Genomic DNA, 6,279 nt, shown 5'->3' with positions numbered 1-6,279 from the left:
GATGCAAGGGGAATATCTCTTGATAGCCCCAAAAAACCCAAAACCTCTATGAAACCTGATCTACCCTGCGGAAGGTCTGAAAGAAGAGCAGCCAATGGTGTCCTCAAAATAGGAGAAAGGGCATGAATATGGACCCTACTTTGACCCTAATCCACATAACCAGACAAGAATGAACCCTTATTTGACACATTTTCAAGAGGGCGTCAATTTGAACCCTGATTTGAACTGAATCCGCATAAACAGTAGAAGATTTTAAACACTACAAAGATGACACCCGAGCAAAACTCGCGTTCCGGCAAACAACAACCAAAAGAGACTCAACCGCTCTGGCAAACAACTCCACCAAAAGAGAACAAAATTTCAGAGACGGAAAATATCACGATTGGAAACTGTTGAAAATTACCCAAACTTGAATTCAGGCTCAGGTATGATATAGATGTTCAAAAACAGCAAATAATGATAACATACAATGGTTCAAATAGCTAGTTGAAAAATAGCTGAAATCAATTAAAAACAGCTGCACTACTCTTTACCCTAACTAATGAACTGTGCCCTAACTAATGAACTGCAACTAAATGGAGCAAATTTAATTTTGGAATTTCAAAACCAGAGAATGGTATAAATAGCTATAGACATTTCAAAACCAGATAATGGGACAGATGGCCAAAGCACACTTAAACGACATAAAATACATATGAAATTTCGCTATTTCACAATCATAAGAATGCATTACCCCTCCATTTCACTAAAGGGTCACGTACAACAACTTTCCACAACTTTCCCTATGAATAACCATAATAGTGAACAGGAAAGATTTAGTTTCTCTATGAATAAAGCTAACAGTGCACGGATAAGATTCATCTTTCTCTATGAATAACCATAACAGTGCACAGAAAAGATTCCACAACAACTACTAATCAGGGCATTTCAGCACAATAATGGCGGCACTCGACTTTTGCTGTAACATCCATGTCTTGTAACCCTAAAAATAAAGAGTATAAAAGGAATCACAGTCATTTCGGAATACATTCGCATGCAGATATAATGAACGAATGCATCAAACCCTTTAAAGAAATGGAAAGAAAGAGCATACAAAGACGTCATAGATAGAAATCACTAGCGCACCACAGCAATAAAATTTTGCTGGGTGTGTGGCTCAAAAGTGCTTGAAGACTCATCACAGATTATATCTCGTGAAGATTATATGAGTTCCAGTCTCATCACTGCCACCATTTCTCAAAACAAAACATTTACAGATTTCCATCTATCACTCTGGCTTTAACACTTACAGTCTCGCACCAAATCGTTGTGCCCGTAACGTTCGCTGACAGGCCCTACCCTACACAGCCTGCACAACTCTTTTCCCAAATAAATAAATGATTGCACAAACCCTAATCTCCTCCTATTTTTTACAGTGGATACCCTAATCTCCTCCTCTTTTTCTCAGTGGATACCCTAATCTCCTCCTCAAAAACCCTAAAACCGGTAATTCTAGGGGTAGACATCAATGATTGCCCAAATCCAACTTCAAGCATTGAACGGGCAACTTTTCTGTATCAAGAACTGAATGAGTGCTACTCTATCTCCTCTTCACAAACCCTAAAACCAGCCATTTTACTGACATTCCATGGATATTCTACATATTCTATCTTTGCTTTTAAAACACAACTGTCATCCATTACAATGATTTCATCGGGTGCACCGCCGCATTTAGTGGTTTAAGAATTCTTTATTAGAAATAAAATTAAAATTAGTAATTCCTTTATTTTTTGTTTGGTATAATAATTCTTCAAAAGAAACCAATTTTATATTTCTAATTTCTCATTTATATTTACTAAATTTGATCATAGTCATCTCACATCCCACCTCAATTATATCATTACTTGCAATCGGTGATACATATGGTTTAACCAATGATCGTGTAACTTATTTAACTGTAAACCTTACTCTAAATTTTATTATCAATATTATTATAATAAGGTATTCAACCATAAAGCTTACCCTAAATTTTATTTTTAATATTATTATAATAATGATGCTACCGTTCCCTGCCATTAAATAAGTTGGAAAATCATACGAACTTCATACTAGGCATTTTGCAAAAGATAAAATATGGTTATATATTTGCTCTCCTTCACACATGTATCCCACAAACACTCCTAATTTAAAATTTTTAATTTAGTTGTAAATTTTAATCAGTGGAATTTTATAAAAAAATTAAAATGTTTTATAAGAGGTTTATAGTATATCTAATTGTTAAGAGTATGGATTTCTTATTTAAAAATTATAAATTCAGATGTATCGGAGTAAAAATATGTGTTTTTATATTCTACTTGGGGTAGTTCGAGTCGCAGTCGTGGAAATTAAGTCTCAACCAAAAGTCTTGGGTTCAAATCTTGTGCTACCCTCCCCTCGTTGCAAGGTGAATAATGGGCATGTAAACATGAAAATCGGAGAGTCCTACCAGGCTTACAAAAAAAATGTGTTTTTATAAATTTTAATAGTGAATTTGTTTCTCAAAAATGGTTCCCTTGTCCCATAAACAAGGGGATCTCATACACCAATTTGGTGTATGGCTTGGTCGTGACCATAAAATTAGATTATTATTATATGTATGGAGTTTCTTCTTGTGGGACAACTGAGTGGTTGGCACAATAGGATGTTATCTCCTCCACCTAGTTTCAAATCCCACAGGGGGACATCTTTGGCTCGTTATGATAAGGCTCAAGTATTAGGCTCCCCCACCCTTGTGGAGTCTTGGCTCTTGCTAACTCATATATTCCTGGTATATCTAGCTTACAAGCTCTTGGATATACTCTTGGTGTTATAGAGGCAACTATTAGGTTTGATCTTGGGCCTCGCCTAGATTACTCCAACGAGTTATATGGCTTACAAACAGTTGGATATAGTCTTGTTGTTATAGAGGCAAGCACTAGGTTTGATCTTGGGTCTTGCCTTTCGCCATGGTAGGTATTTATATATAAAATAATGGGCCTAGCTTTTTTAATTAATTAGCTAATATTATTGAAAGTAAAAGATAGAATAAGATTTTATATAATTAATTAAAAAAAAACTAGTAAAATATAAATGGTTGTTTGTACTTTTTGTTTCCATTTCTTTTATTTTCCTTTTTTTCTCAATTAAATTGAGTTTAGGTTGAGGTCAACCCTAACGTAGGATGTTATCACTAGGATTGTGCAAAGCTCAGTCGAGTTTGGATGCCCCATAGGATAATTTAATTCCCCCGAAGGTGGCTTCCATCCTCAACTCCTCCTTATAAAATTTGAACATGATAAGATAAGATAAGATAATTATATTTATGTCCAACTAATGAGCACAAAGTAGGTCAAAGGGATTGTTGAGTACATTGATGTCCATACAAAGTCAGAGAACCAAACGGTCTCCTAAAAAAGATAAAAATGCATGAAGTAAATCAACATTTGGCCCTAGGAGAGAAGATCCAGGAGCTAATAGGTCTAAGGATCAAACCCATCTCTCCTAACATTTGAGGTTGAATGAAGAACATTGAAGAAACTCAACAAAGTATGTTGGCCTGATGAAGAGTCAATGGAAAGTGCAGACTGCCCACTAAATGTTGCCTGGGGGATTCGCGTGCTACTGAGGTCTGGAGGACCTAGTCCGTCTCCCAGGAATGGACCTAAGACGAATCCATTGTTGAGATCTTGTGTGGCGGGGTGAGGTCCTACGGATCCTCACTGATCTAGAGTCCGGATACGTACTGGTATCAATCGGTCTCTTGGTGCCGTGTCTAAAGGTCGTACCCTGAAAAATGTCGTGATCCTCTATGTGGGGTCTAGTCTGATGGGAGGCTAAAGAATATGTGCTTGGACCCTGAGAGCCTCCTGCATATATAGGGCCAAACATCTATGATTGAGATACCTGAAAAGTTGGTGAGGGTCCAGGAATCTCTGAACAAGCAATGAAACCTTCCTCTGATCTCGTAATAGACAGGGCATCCAAGGATGAAGTGCACCTTGGTCTCCACTTCCTGTAAATGACATACCTGGCAGATTTTGTCTAGTCTATCCACCTGGTGGTCAGTCTCTACCCAAAGTCTATGAGAACCTACTCTAAACTGGCCTATAGGAATGTGAAGAGCATGCATCCAGTGGTGAAACATATACTGGGGTCGAACAATGAGCATGTCTCTCAACTCCAAGAAGTGCTCAGCTTATAAGGCCATCTTTGGGTGCAACCCTCTCGGAGGATTGACCCAAGTGACCTTGATGAACTGCCTGTAGATGTCCTCCCTGATAATCTTGTTTAGTTCATGTCTAGTAGGTAAAAGGTGACCATCAGCATCTAATGAATATCGGAAAGGAGGGAGATGATCCAACTAAATTCCCACTAACTCTAAGAGATCTAAAACTCCTCTAAACCAACATATGGCTCGGCCTCAGGGAGTAGAACGGGCAATAGTCTTAGAAGAGAAATATGCCAAGTAATGATATCAGTCCCTACTCTTTATCGAGTCTGCAAAGCCCTGGACACGATGCAAGAATGAAACCAATCTAAATATTGTCTCAAGCCAAAAGGGTTGAGCTCCAAACTTTGCAAGGATGATGTTTTGTGGTACTGTCAATTTGCACCTAATGATGCGGTGAAGAAGAAGAATCTGGACTCTCTCAACTGAAGCCCAATCTAAATCAAGTAAAGACGGTCCCCAAATCTCTTAGCCATATAAAGCAGTGGGACGGATCAAGGTGTCCATGAGGCTCATCTTGGACGAGATGTCCTGGAAGTGATGTTGAAAGCGTTGTCTCTCGAGAAGGGCTAAGGATCGATATCCTTTGTTGATCTGAGGATGAAGCGTTGGTTGCAATAAAATAGGGACATGAGAATTGCACCCCCAAGTAAGTATACATGTTGTTGATCTCAATCTCCTCCCCTCTGAATCAGAAGTGAAGGTTTGAGGTTTTCTTCACCCCAATGAATATCATAACCTTGGTTTTAACCAAGTTCACCATCAACTATCGATGATCACAAAACAACGCTAAGGCATCTAGCTACCTAATCCAGGTTCGGTTGTGAAGAAGGACCCTTCCAAGACCTTTTACTTTCGTGATGTGTTAAAATTGCATTTTAAACGAACATTAATGAATACATCTGCATGCGGAAAAGAAGAGGAACATAAAAATCATCAGCACATGAAAACATAAGTCGTTGATAGTAGAATTCGTGTAGGAGGGACTACGTCTCCGAGCCCCGGTGTCAAGATGGTGTAGGTCGTTGCATTAAGTGTTGTCAATAATGGTGATGTACACAGAGATGATGTCTCGATCATACAAGGAAAAATTCCCTCACGCAGGATTGGCTCTAAGAGATATTCCACAATCGGAATTCTCAATCAAACTCCTATCAGTATGACACAAAAACATGCATGGTGAGCATCCCACCAACATGGCACAAAAGGGATCTCAATGCAAAACACATGCATGATGACAACAAGAGTATCCCAGCAACATACAACAAGGGATCTGAAAGCATAACATGATTAGTTATGACAACAAGTACATCACATAAAAGATTCTGCATCAAATCAAGCAAGGAATCATGACAACATGTAATAAACAAGATCATGCATCAACATCAATCAAGGATCTGTGCAACATAATGCAGAAAGAAGAAGTATATGAACACATCATATACCTCACAACCAAGGGCCATCTGAAGAAGTGGATGTCACACTATTGAAGCTGCTCGGACCATCGATCTCAAGGCATCGATCGTATGAATATGGCTACTCGCACATGAATGTGGACATCTGCACTGGCACTTAGAAAAGTGACTAGAAGAAGAAATGAGAGAATAAGGAATCTGAAGACACCATCAGATTTGTGGTGTCGAGTAGAGTTGAATTGACTATTCAAAATCCAAATTCTGAGAAGTTGAGAATTCTGGGCTCAAGGAATCTTTTAGATTCCCCTAGGATTCCTCAAAGATTTTGCTCCATGGATGGACTGCAAATCTGCAACTCAGATGGAGAATCTGATCTCGCCATTTCAATCCCTGCGGAAAACCATGAAAAACAAGTATAAACTTGACTATATTTTGAAATGTCAAAATTTTACCTCCTTGGGAAAATTTCATGGCTCATGGTTCTGCTCCCTGTTTTTGTTGAAATCATGGTTCCACGTGAATTCTGGAAATGACTAGAAAATGCAGAACTCTAATGAAGAAATGGATAGCATCATTGCGCTCGTGGCGGTGAGAGGTGTAAAAACCATATAAAATTTGTCAATTTCTGACAAAGTGAAA

General features: G+C 38.4%; 1 long non-coding RNA gene across 1 annotated transcript; it reads right to left on the bottom strand.

Annotated features, from left to right (window-relative positions):
- Nucleotides 1-678: 678 nt before the first annotated feature.
- Nucleotides 679-1,678, bottom strand: LOC149218222 (uncharacterized). The gene is made up of 2 exons (XR_016248614.1): nucleotides 1,290-1,678; nucleotides 679-982 (listed from the first exon to the last, which is right to left on the bottom strand). It is a non-coding gene; the product is annotated as an uncharacterized LOC149218222 (long non-coding RNA).
- Between the last annotated feature and the right edge of the window lie 4,601 nt (nucleotides 1,679-6,279).

The sequence above is a fragment of the Pinus tabuliformis genome, chromosome Q (genome assembly GCF_031772625.1).
Source record: "Pinus tabuliformis cultivar Carrire ecotype Pingquan chromosome Q, CPIR1, whole genome shotgun sequence".
Lineage (NCBI taxonomy): Eukaryota > Viridiplantae > Streptophyta > Pinopsida > Pinales > Pinaceae > Pinus > Pinus tabuliformis.
This window is presented reverse-complemented; position numbering and strand designations above follow the sequence as displayed.